We start from the raw sequence: 13,533 nt of genomic DNA on the forward strand, positions 1-13,533 counted from the left end.
TACAGGTTAACGAGGGAGACGCCTTCAGAGTTAATTGCAGCCCTTAGAGTCCATTGTCCAATTACTTTTGGTCCCTTGAAAATGAGGACGCTATGCATTACAGAGCTATGATTCCTAAACCCTTTCTCCGATTTGGATGTGGAAACTATCATATTGCAGCTGGGAGTGTGCACTTTCAGCCCATATTATATATATAATTGTATTTCTGAACATGTTTTTGTAAACAGCTAAAATAACAAAACTTGTGTCACTGTCCAAATATTTCTGGCCCTAACTGTATAATGTGAAAATTACATTTCCTTCCCTCATACAAATATAACCAGCCAATATTGGGAAAATTGTATCTAAATAGATAATTAAGGACCACAAAAGGTTATTGTTGATCCCATATAATAAACCCATATACAACCTGGTGGATAGTCCTGGAGTTGCAACAATACTGTCAAATGTAGTCAAGGTGGACTTTAGAAAGTATAGTCTAAAATGTGCATAGAACCTATTATAAAACAGGTTCAAGGATCCTCCATCCTTGAACCTGTTTTATAATAGGTTCTATGCACATTTTAGACTATACTTTCTAAAGTCCACCTTGACTACACTTGATGGTATTGTTGCAACTCCAGGACTATCCACCAGGTTGTATATGGGTTTATTATATGGGATCAAAAATAACCTTTTGTGGTCCTTAATTATCTATTTAGATACAACTTTCCCAATATTGGCTGGTTATATTTGTATGAGGGAAGGAAATGTCATTTTCACATTATATATAACATCATTGCTTCATGCTCTTTTTTGTGATATATTTATAAGGTGACTTGGCAGTTGTATTGTCCAGGAATGGGGGTGTGACGTGTATATATTACATGGTTTTAATTGTTTTTAGATGTTTTTTGTAGCGTTAATAAAGGTTTGTGATTTTTCGCTTTATGTGGTTGTGCAGGCCCTTTCTAGTCCAATCTTTTCTTCTTTTGGTTCCACAGTCACCAAACCTGAACCCAATCGAGATGGTTTGGGGTGAGCTGGACCGCAGAGTGAAGGCAAAAGGGCCAACAAGTTCAAAACATCTCTGGGAACTCCTTCAACATTGTTGGAAGACCATTTCCGGTGACTACCTCTTGAAGCTCATCAAGAGAATGCCAAGAGTGCAAAGCAGTCATCAAAGCAAAAGGTGGCTACTTTGAAGAGCCTAAAATATAACACATATTTTCAGTTGTTTCACACTTTTTTGTTAAGTATATAATTTCACATGTGTTAGTTCATAGTTTAGATGCCTTCAGTGTGAATTTACAATTTTCATAGGCATGAAAATACAGAAAAATCTTTAAATGAGAAGGTGTCCAAACTTTTGGTCTGCACTGTATGTATTCATTCATCCATCCCTTTTGCGATGAAGCCCCTAAAAATTTCTGGTGCAAGAAATTGACTTCATACGTCACATGGCTTAGTGAAAGTACAGCTGTGTGCAATCTGTGTCACATGGACTGTCAGTGTATACAGATCTTTTTGGAAAGGCCACAGAGGCTGCAACACCATTAAGTAAGAGGCACCACTAGACAAACGCCATGAAGACCAAAGAAATCTCCAAACAATTCAGGGACAAAGTTGTTTGTTTGAAGTACAATTGGTGTTGGGTTGTGAAAAAAAGATACCATCTCTGATAATCCCCCAGAGCACCATCAAATGAACACAACATGGTACCACAACACATCTGCCAAGAGAGAGCTACCCACCAAAACTCTCAGCCCTAACAAGGAGAACATTTATCAGAGAGGCAGCACAGATACAAAAGGTAACCCTGAAGGATCTGCAGATTTCCCAAGCAGAGACTAGAGTATCTGTCAATATGACCACAATTAGACATATACTCCATAAAGGTTGCCTTTATGGAAGAGTGGCCAGAAAAAATCCTTTTCTTTCTGTTCCCAAACAGAGACTAGAATATCTGTTCATATGACCATCATAAGTCGTACACTTGATACAGCTGGCCTTTATGTCAAAGTGGGTAAAAAAAAATACCTTTGCTTACAAAAATTGTAATGCTCAGTTTGTTTGCCTAAAGACATGTGCGAGACTCTCCAAATATGTGGAGGAATGTGCTGTGGTCATATAAAACCAATATTGAACTTTTAAGCCACTAAGGTAAACGCTATGTCTGGCGCCAAACCAACACACCTCATTACCCCTAGAACAGTATCCCCACAGTGAATCATAGTGGTGGCAGCATCGTGCTGTTGGGGATGTTTTTCGGCAGCAGCGTCAGAGAAAATAGTCTGAGTTGAAGAAAAGATGGATGGTGGGAAATACAGGTGAGAAACCCTGCAAAGTGCCCTGGATGAAGCTGCACCTCCTATATATAAAACAACTCAGCACAAACGGCAACAACCGTGGCACACGCTGCAAACACGTTTCCTGCAGCGATGCTCCAGGTGCGCCAAACGTCTGTTGAGAAAATCTAATCTACCCGAAGATTTCATCCATTATAACTCTGCCCTTCACCTCTCCAAACAAACAAACCTATTTCAACACTCTCATCACCTCACTGTCCAATAACCCTAAACGTCTCTGACACTTTCCAGTCCCTACTCAACCCAAGAGTGCAGGCCCCAATCACGGATCTCCGTGCTGATGATCTGGCCAATTACTTCAAAGAAAAAATTGACCACATTCGACAGGAAATCATCTCCCAATCTCTTCATACCATTCACTGTCCTCCCTCCCCTACTGCATCTAGTTCACTCTCTGACTTTGAACCAGTTACAGTAGAAGAAGTAATCAGGCTCCTTGCATCTTCTCGCCTGACCACTTGCACCAGTGACCCCATTCCGTCACATCTCCTCCAGTCCCTTTCCCCGGCTGTCACCTCTCACCTAACAAAAATATTCAACCTTTCTCTCACTTCCGGTATTTTTCCATCCTCATTTAATCATGCCATCATATATCCATTACTTAAAAACCCATCCCTCGATTAAAACTGTGCCGCTAATTATAGACCTGTCTCTAATCTTCCCTTCATCTCTAAACTCCTCGAACGCCTGGTCCACTCCCGTCTTACACGCTATCTCTCAGATAACTCTCTTCTCGACCCTCTTCAATCTGGTTTCTACTCTTTACTCTCTACTGAAACTGCCCTCACTAAAGTCTCTAATGACCTACTAACAGCTAAATCTAATGGTCACTACTCCATGCTAATTCTCTTGGATCTCTCCGCAGCATTCGACACTGTGGATCATCAGCTTCTCCTCACTATGCTTCGCTCCATCGGCCTCAAGGACACTGTTCTCTCCTGGTTCTCCTCCTATCTCTCTGACCGATCCTTCACTGTATCTTTTGCTGGTTCCTCCTCCTCTCACCTTCCCCTTACTGTTTGGGTTCCACAAGGATCAGTCCTAGGCCCCCTCCTTTTCTCTTTGTATACTGCCCCTATTGGACAAACAATCAGTAGATTTGGTTTCCAGTAGCATCTCTATGCTGATGACACCCAATTATACACCAGTATAATGCTGTCTCTAACATCATGCCCTCTCTCTATCTGAAACTGAACCTGTCAAAAACTAAACTCCTCATGTTTTCTCCCTCTACTAACCTACCTTTGCCTGACATTGCCATCTCCGTGTGCGGTTCCACCATTACTCCAAAGCAACATGCCCGCAGCCTTGGGGTCATACTTGATTCCGAGCTTCATTCACCCCCCCACATCCGATTACTGGCTCGCTCTTCTTATCTGCATCTCAAAAACATTTCTAGAATTCGCCCTTTTCTTACTTTCAACTCTGCAAAAGCTCTTACTGTTTCACTTATTCATTCTCGTCTGGACTATTGTAACTCTCTTCTAATTGGCCTCCCTCTTACAAAACTCTCCCCGCTCCAATCTGTCCTGAATGCTGCAGCCAGGATCATATTCCTCACCAACCGTTACAACGATGCCTCTACCTTATGCCAGTCATTACACTGGCTATCCATCAACTCCAGAATCCATTACAAAGCTACTACCCTCATCCACAAAGCACTCCATGGCTCAGCACCACCCTACATCTCCTCCCTGGTATCAGTCTACCACCCTACCCATGCCCTCTGCTCCGCTAATGACCTCAGGTTAGCATCCTCAATAATCAGAACCTCCCATTCCCGTCTCCAAGATTTTACACGTGCTGCGCCGATTCTTTGGAATGCACTACCTAGGTTAATACGATTAATCCCCACAGTTTTAAGCGTGCCCTAAAAACTCATTTGTTCAGATTGGCCTACCACCTCAACACATTAACCTAACTATCCCTGTGTGGCCCATTCAAGAAAAAAAAAAACATAATCAGGTTCCTCGCATCATGTTCTCATACACTTTATGCAGTTAATAGCCCACTGTGTCTGTACTGCTACATAAACGTAAATCTACAATCCGGTGCAAAAAATTACTTTTACCCATACCAGCCCACTTTATTTTACATTTTCCTAAGTGTTGGATATCGGGTCTTAGTACCAGTATTTATTGTAGCATATTTATTTGTCCATAATTATGGGTTGATATCCTAGTGTATTCTATTATGGTATGTGTTGGCTATGGGTGGTACCTTTGGCCCTTTGCTTTATAGTGTACTTCCATTTAGTGCTTCCCCGTCTCTACCATTGTCCTTTGTAACTGTTTCCATGTACTGATTTTAGTCTGTAATAAATAAAGGGTTATATCTTATGGTATCTATTTCGAACTGTGATTTCTGTTATGCTGTAATGTCTATTGTCTGTACAAGTCCCCTCTATAATTTGTAAAGCGCTGCGGAATATGTTGGCGCTATATAAATAAAATTATTATTATTATTATTAATACAGGGATATTCTTGAGCAAAACCTGTTTCAGTCTGTCAGTGATTTGAGAAGTAGTGAAAAATCTTGGCACTCATTTTTTTTCACTACCTTACAAGGGAGAGGATCTTATTTGTGCACCATATATAGGAGTGCCGTGGTACCACTTTTATTGTCAGTGATTTGATACTGGAATGGAGGTTCTCCTTCCAGTATTTTGTCAAAGCACAGACCTTAATCCATTTGACAATCTGTGCTCATACTTGAAAATTGCTGTTCTCCAGAGGATCTAACTTGAAGGAGTTAGAGCAGTTTTGCTTTGTGGAATGGGCAAAAATCCCAGTGGCAAGATATGGAAAGCTCATAGAGACTTATCCAAAGCAACTTGCATGTGTAATGACCGCAATACGAGGCTCTACAAAGTGCTGAATTTTGAGTGGGTGAATAGTTATGCACATGAAGTTTTCAGTTATTTTGTCCTATATGTTGTTTGCTTCTTACTAAAGAAAAACTACCCTATTAAAATATAACCTTTATTAAGTGAACATAATAAAAGAATCCCAACAGCGGGATTTGTTCCTTATAATTAAATTGCCTAGGAAAAACCGGGCTTGTAAAAATACAAGAGAGCAAACCAAAAAATAGAAGCTCTCTGCCTGACTAGTCAATGTAAATAATGATAGACTGGAAATGACTAGAAAAAATGTTAGGAAAAAGACCCCTCTAACATGATAGAACTATGCCCAGTCAAAAAATCTATACGTTGTTTGCTTCACAACAAAAGAAAACCAAATGTTCACAGTTGTAGGCATGTTATTTACATGGACCGATGAAAACCGTCATAAAAGCTGTGAAATTCCAGGTTGTGAGATATGAATAAAAGGACTGGAAGTGTTTCTGCACTCTACGGAATACAACACAATTAGTGGTATGATATGATAACATTTATTTATGTATGATTGTCCTGAAGAAGGAGTTGGTGGACTCTGAAATGCATTGACAATAAATTTTCAATTTTACCATAGCTCTATTTGTGTCGTGTTCTGGAAAGCACAGAAATGCTGGAGTCACACACAACGTATAAAAATACGCTCCGTTTTTTACAGACCAAATGCGCAGAAATGTTCCCTGAACAGTTATCCGTATGTCATCCGTAGGCAAGGTGTGGCTGCGTATTTTGCGCATGTAAACCTCCGTATGGCATCCGTACGGCGAGATTCTCTCGCCGTCTTCCAAAATGGACATAGAATGGATCCATGGGCTCAAAGATTCGTGAAAACATATATACAGTCTATATACTGTATATATGTGTGTGTCTCACTGACATATATTTACATATATGTATATATATATATATATATATATCTATATATATAATTGCCTAAGGGTTTTTCTGTCTGTCTGTCTGTCTGTCTTTCTGTCTGTCCTGGAAATCCCGGCTCTCTGATTGGTCGAGGCCGCCAGGCCTCGACCAATCAGAGAGCGGCACAGCATCGACGTAGAAATCCCGCGTCTCTGATTGGTCGAGGCCGCCAGGCCTCGACCAATCAGCAACGGGCACAGCAACGATGATGTCATAAAGGACGTAGACATCCCGCGTCTGATTGGTCGAGGCCGCCAGGCCTCGACCAATCAGCAACGGGCACAGCGACGATGATGTCATAAAGGACGTAGACATCTCACGTTTCTGTTTCAGCGACGGGCACAGTATCGATGTAGATGTCATAATGGTTGCCATGGTGACGATGATGTCATAAAGGTTGCCTCGACCAATCAGCGATGTGCACAGTCTGCCGCGAATTCTGGAATCATCATTGTCCATATACTACGGGGACATGCATATTCTAGAATACCCGATGCGTTAGAATCGGGCCACAATCTAGTATATATATATATATATATATATAAAATCTACCTATACTATGTGTAGACATATATTGTATCTATTCTATTCTAACCTGTCAGTGTGATTTTACTGTACACCGCACTGAATTGCCGGCTTTTCTATAGAACACCGGTGCGTATTTCTCGCAAGTCACACACATGTTCCGTGTGTAATCCGTATTTTTCTCGCCCCTATAGACTTTCATTGCCGGATTTTTTGCCCAATATGCTGACAAACGCAGCATGCTGCGATTTTCTCAGCCCGTAAAATACGGCCGAGAAATATATGACAGATACGAGCTGCCCCATAGAGAAACATTGGTCCGTGTGCAATGCGTTGTTTTTGCGCTTCTCATACGTCCGTATTCATCTGTAGTGTGTCCCCAGCCAACCACTCCTATTCTGCTTCTCAAATTTTCTGTTTCATGGAAGCTGCTGTATTTATTTTTTCAGGCTCTAAATGTTGCTTGTGTCTCACACAACCTCATAAGGTGAGCGGTTCTACCTTTATCAACCTTTTAACGTGGATAAGATTCTGTTTGCATTTCTTTGCAGATTGTGAGATAGCAAAACACTAAGGGTACCGTCACACTATACCATTTCGATCGCTACGACGGTACGATTCGTGACGTTCCAGCGATATCGTTACGATATCGCTGTGTCTGACACGCAGCAGCGATCAGGGATCCTGCTGAGAATCGTACGTCGTAGCAGATCGTTTAGAACTTTCTTTCATCGCTGGATCTCCCGCTGTCATCGCTAGATCGGTGTGTGTGACACCGATCTAGCGATCTAGCGATGCGATCCAGCGATGCGTTAGCTTGTAACCAGGGTAAACATCGGGTAACTAAGCGCAGTTAGTTACCCGATGTTTACCCTGGTTACAAGCGTTAAACTAAAAAAAAACAAACAGCACATACTTACATTCTGGTGTCCGTCAGGTCCCTTGCCGTCTCTGCTTCCAGCACTGTGACTGCCGGCCGTAAAGTGAAAGCAGAGCACAGCCGCTGTGCTTTCACTTTCACTTTACGGCCGGCAGTCACTGAGTGCGGGAACCAGACTGCAAGGGACGTGACGGACACCAGATGTAAGTATGTGCTGTTTGTTTTTTTTTAGTTTTACACTTGTAACCAGGGTAAACATCGGGTAACTAAGCGCGGTCCTGCGCTTAGTTACCCGATGTTTACCCTGGTTACCCAGGGACCTCGGCATCGTTGGTCGCTGGAGAGCTGTCTGTGTGACAGCTCCCCAGCGACCACACTACGATTTACCTACGATCACGGCCAGGTCATATCGCTGGTCGTGATCGTAGGTAAATCGTATAGTGTGACGGTACCCTAAGGCTATGTGCACACGTTGCGGATTGTATGCGAAAACGCATACACAACACAACCCATTGAAGTCAATGGGATTCCGCAATGCTGTGCTAATGCTGCATATTTTTCTGCGGTGGAATCACATCATGGAAAAATACGCAGCATGCTCATTCTTTGTGTGGAATCACGGTGATTCCGCAGACATAGGAATGCATTGATCCGCTTACTTTCCGCATGGGGCTATGCCCACCATGCGCAAAGTAAGCAGATCATGTGCGGATGGCACCCAGGGTGGAGGAGAGAAGAGGATATTTCCGTGGCAATTCCGCAATGTGTGCACATAGCCTAAAAATGCCAAGAGGGTAATTACTTTCGCAAGCCACGGTAACTCCTGGTTCATTTATTGCAATCCCAAAACACAATTGTAACATTTTCATCCCAGTTAGGGTTTTTACAGACATTCAGATTGCAACAGAAGATAAAGATTAACCCCTTAGCGACCGCCGATACGCCTTTTAACGGCGGCCGCTAAGGGTACTTAAACCACAGTGCCGTTAATTAACGGCGCTGTGGAAAAAGTGAATAGCGCCCCCCAAAGTCGGATTTTCTCCGGGGTCTCGGCTGCCGGGGGTAGCCGAGACCCCAGAGAACATGATTCGGATTTTTTTTTACCCACCCCGCATTTGCGATCGCCGGTAATTAACTGTTTACCGGCGATCGCAAAAAAAAAGCGATCTCTTTTTAATTTCTCTGTCCTCCGATGTGATCGCACATCGGAGGACAGAGAAAAGGGGTCCCAGGTAGCCCCCCAATACTCACCTATCTCCCCCGGTGCTCCTCGTGGCTCCCGGTGGGCGCCGCCATCTCCCGGTGGGCCCCGCGAGAATCTTTGGGGTCTCGGCTGCCGGGGGTAGTCGAGACCCCAAAGAGCGTGATCGGGGTCGGTTTTACGATCGCCGGTAATTAACTGTTTACCGGCGACCGCAAAAAAGAAAAAAAAAAAGTAAAGTGTAATTCTCTGTCCTCTGATGTGATCGCACATCAGAGGACAGAGAAATAGGGGGATTCGGGGACCCTGTCATACTCACCTGTGACCCTGGATCCTCCTGCTGCTCCTCCTGGCCGCCGGCAAAAGAAAATGGCGGGCGCATGCGCAGTGCGCCCGCCATCTGTCTCCATCTGCTGGCTGGCAGGAGAACAGCAGTTGGGGCTAAAATTAGGGTTAGGGCTAGGGTTAGGGCTAGGGTTAGGGTTAGGGTTAGGGCTAGGGCTAGGGTTAGGGCTAGGGTTAGGGCTAGGGTTAGGGCTAGGGTTAGGGCTAGGGTTAGGGCTAGGGTTGGGGCTAAACTTAGGGTTAGGGTTGGGGCTAAATTTAGGGTTAGGCTTCTTTCACACTTACGTTGGTACGGGGCCGTCGCAATGCGTCGGCCCGACATACCGACGCACGTTGTGAAAATTGTGCAGCGGCTGTAGTTTTTCAATGCATCCGCTGCCCAATCTATGTCCTGGGGAGGAGGGGGCGGAGTTATGGCCATGCATGCGCGGTCAGAAATGGCGGATGCGACGTACAAAAAAATGTTTCATTGAACTTTTTTTGTGCCGACGGTCCGCCAAAACACAACTGATCCAGTGCACGACGGACGCGACGTGTGGCCATCCGTCACGATCCGTCGGCAATACCAGTCTATGGGCAAAAAACGCATCCTGCGGGCACATTTGCAGGATCCATTTCTTGTCCAAAACGACGGATTGCGACGGATGCCAAACGATGCAAGTGTGAAAGTAGCCTTAGGGTTAGGGTTGGGGCTAAAGTTAGGGCTAGGGTTGGGGCTAAAGTTAGGGTTAGAGTTGGGATTAGGGTTAGGGTTTGGATTAGGGTTGGTATTAGGGTTAGGGTTGGAATTAGGGTTACGCTTGGGATTAGGGTTAGGTTTGGGATTAGGGTTAAGGTTAGGGTTGTGATTAGGGGTGTATTGGGATTAGGGTTAGGTTTGAGGTTAGGGTTGAGATTAGGATTAGGGGTGTGTTGGATTTAGGGTTTTGATTAGGGTTATGGTTAGGGTTGACATTAGGGTTGTTTTGGGGTAAGGGTTGTGATTATGGTTAGGGTTAGTGATTAGGATTATGGATCAGGTTGAGATTAGGGTTAGGGGTGTGTTGGGGTTAGGGTTGGAGCTAGAATTGGGGGGTTTCCACTGTTTAGGTACATCAGGGGGTCTCCAAACACGACAGCCAATTTTGCGCTCAAAAAGTCAAATGGTGCTCCCTCCCTTCTGAGCTCTGCCGTGCACCCAAACAGTGGGTTACCCCCACATATGGGGCATCAGCGTACTCGGGATAAATTGGACAACAACTTCTGGGGTCCAATCTCTCTTGTTACCCTTGTGAAAATAAAAACTTGGGGGCTACAAAATCTTTTTTGTGGAAAAATATATATATATTTTTTTTATGACTCTGCATTCTAAACTTCTGTGAAGCACTTGGGCATTCAAAGTTCTCACCACACATCTAGATAAGTTCCTTGGGGGGTCTAGTTTCCAAAACGGGGTCACTTGTGGGGGGTTACTACAGTTTAGGTACATCAGGAGCTCTGCAATCGCAACATAATGCCCACAGACCATTCTATCAAAGTCTGCATTCCAAAAAGGCGCTCCTTCCCTTCCGAGCTCTGCCATGCACCCAAACAGTGGTTTACCCCCACGTATGGCGCATCAGCGTACTCGGGATAAATTGGACAACAACTATTGCAGTCCTATTTCTCCTGTTACCCTTGTGAAAATAAAAACTTGAAGGCTACAGTATATTTTTTGTGGAAACATTTTTTATTTTTTATTTTCACGACTCTGCATTCTAAACGTCTGTGAAGCACTTGGGCATTCAAAGTTCTCACCACACATCTAGATAAGTTCCTTGGGGAGTCTAGTTTCCAAAATGGGGTCACTTGTGGAGGGTTTCTACTGGTTAGGTACATCAGGGGCTCTGCAAACGCAACATAACGCCCACAGACCATTCTATCTAAGTCTGCATTCCAAAACGGCGCTCCTTCCCTTCCGAGCTCTGCCGTGCGCCCAAACAGTGGTTTACCCCCACATATGGGGCATCAGCATACTCAGGATAAATTGGACAACAACTTTAGTGGTCCAATTTCTCCTGATACCCTTGTGAAAATAAAAACTTGGAGGCTACAATATCTTTTTTGTGAAAAAAAATATATTTTTTATTTTCACGACTCTGCATTCTAAACTTCTGTGAAGCACTTGGGCATTCAAAGTTCTCACCACACATCTAGATAAGTTCCTTGGGGGGTCTAGTTTCCAAAATGGGGTCACTTGTGGGGGGTTACTACAGTTTAGGTACATCAGGAGCTCTGCAATCGCAACATAATGCCCACAGACCATTCTATCAAAGTCTGCATTCCAAAAAGGCGCTCCTTCCCTTCCGAGCTCTGCCGTGCGCCCAAACAGTGGTTTACCCCCACATATGGCGCATCAGCGTACTCGGGATAAATTGGACAACAACTATTGCAGTCCAATTTCTCCTGTTACCCTTGTGAAAATAAAAACTTGGGGGCTACAATATCTTTTTTGTGGAAAAAATTTTTTTTTTTATTTTCACGACTCTGCATTATAAACTTCTGTGAAGCACTTGGGCATTAAAAGTTCTCACCACACATCTAGATAAGTTCCTTAAGGGGTCTAGTTTCCAAAATGGTGTCACTTGTGGGGGGTTTCCACTGTTTAGGCACATCAGGGGCTCTCCAAACGCGACATGGCGTCCAATCTCAATTCCAGCCAATTCTACATTGAAAAAGTAAAACGGTACTCCTTCTCTTCCAAGCTCTGCTGTGCGCCCTATCAGTGGTTTACCTCCACATATTGGGTATCAGCGTAGTCAGGAGAAATTGCACAACAACTTTTGTGGTCTAATTTCTCCTGTTACCCTTGTGAAAATAAAAATTTGTTGGCAAAAAGATCATTTTTGTAGGAAAAATGCGATTTTTTTTTTTCACGGCTCTACATTATAAACTTCTGTGAAGCACATGGTTCAAAGTGCTCACCACACATCTAGATAAGTTCCTTAAGGGGTCTAGTTTCCAAAATGGGGTCACTTGTGGGGGGTTTCCACTGTTTAGGCACATCAGGGGCTCTCCAAACGCGACATGGCGTCCAATCTCAATTCCAGCCAATTCTACATTGAAAAAGTAAAACGGCGCTCCTTCACTTCCAAGCTCTGCGGTGCGCCCAAACAGTGGTTTACCCTCACATATGGGGTATCGACGTATTCAGGAGAAATCGCACAAACAACTTTTGTGGTCTAATTTCTCCTGTTACCCTTGTGAAAATAAGAATTTGTGGGCGAAAAGATCATTTTTGTGTAAACAAAAGCGATTTTTTATTTTCACGGCTCTACGTTATAAACTTCTGTGAAGCACTTGGGGGTTCAAAGTGCTCACCACACATCTAGATTATTTCCTTAAGGGGTCTAGTTTCCAAAATGGTGTCACTTGTGGGGGGTTTCCACTTTTTAGGCACATCAGGGGCTCTCTAAACGTGACATGGCGTCCGATCTCAATTCCAGCCAATTCTGCATTGAAAAAGTCAAACGGCGCTCCTTCACTTCTAAGTTCTGCGGTGCGCCCAAAAAGTGGTTTATTCTCACATATGGGTGTTTGTCGTATTCAGGAGAAATTGCATAACAACATTTATGGTTACATTTCTGTTTTTACACGTGTGAAAATAAAAAAAATGGTTCTGAATTAAGATGTTTGCAAAAAAAAGTTAAATGTTCATTTTTTCCTTCCACATTATTTCAGTTCCTGTGAAACACGTAAAGGGTTAATAAACTTCTTGAATGTGGTTTTGAGAACCTTGAGGGGTGTAGTTTTTAGAATGGTGTCACACTTCATTATTTTCTATCATATAGACCCCTCAAAATGACTTCAAATGTGATGTGGTCCCTAAAAGAAATGGTGTTGTAAAAATGAGAAATTGCTGGTCAACTTTTAACCCTTATAACTCCCTAACAAAAAAAAATTTTGTTTCCAAAATTGTGCTGATGTAAAGTAGACATGTGGGAAATGTTATTTATTAACTATTTTTCATGACATATCTCTCTGATTTAAGGGCATAAAAATACAAAGTTTGAAAATTGCAAAATTTTAAAAATTTTCGCCATAGTTCCGTTTTTTTTCATAAATAATCGCAAGTAATATCGAAGAAATGTTACCACTAACATGAAGTACAATATGTCACGAAAAAACAATCTCAGAATCAGCGGGATCCATTGAAGCGTTCCAGAGTTATAACCTCATAAAGTGACAGTGGTCAGAATTGCAAAAATTGGCTCGGTCATTAAGTACCAAATTGGCTCTGTCACTAAGGGGTTAAAAGTAGCTTTATCTAAAAATGCAGTGTCCCACTAGGGTTTGTGTCCTGTGAAGCCTCACTACAAATGTCAGGGTCTATTTAATAATAGTTTGAAAGAAGTTTGTTTCTACTGTGCACCATTGTCTATGTGCATGCACACGGAAGCTTTA

The 13,533-nt window shown here is 43.1% G+C and overlaps 1 protein-coding gene across 1 annotated transcript in view; it reads left to right on the forward strand.

Moving 5' to 3' along the window:
- ANKAR (ankyrin and armadillo repeat containing) overlaps positions 1-13,533 on the forward strand; it is a 577,406-nt gene that overhangs the window by 224,895 nt on the left and 338,978 nt on the right. The gene's annotated exons all lie outside the window — the stretch shown is intronic.

This window comes from Ranitomeya imitator, chromosome 7, assembly GCF_032444005.1.
Source record: "Ranitomeya imitator isolate aRanImi1 chromosome 7, aRanImi1.pri, whole genome shotgun sequence".
In the NCBI taxonomy this organism is placed as follows: domain Eukaryota; kingdom Metazoa; phylum Chordata; class Amphibia; order Anura; family Dendrobatidae; genus Ranitomeya; species Ranitomeya imitator.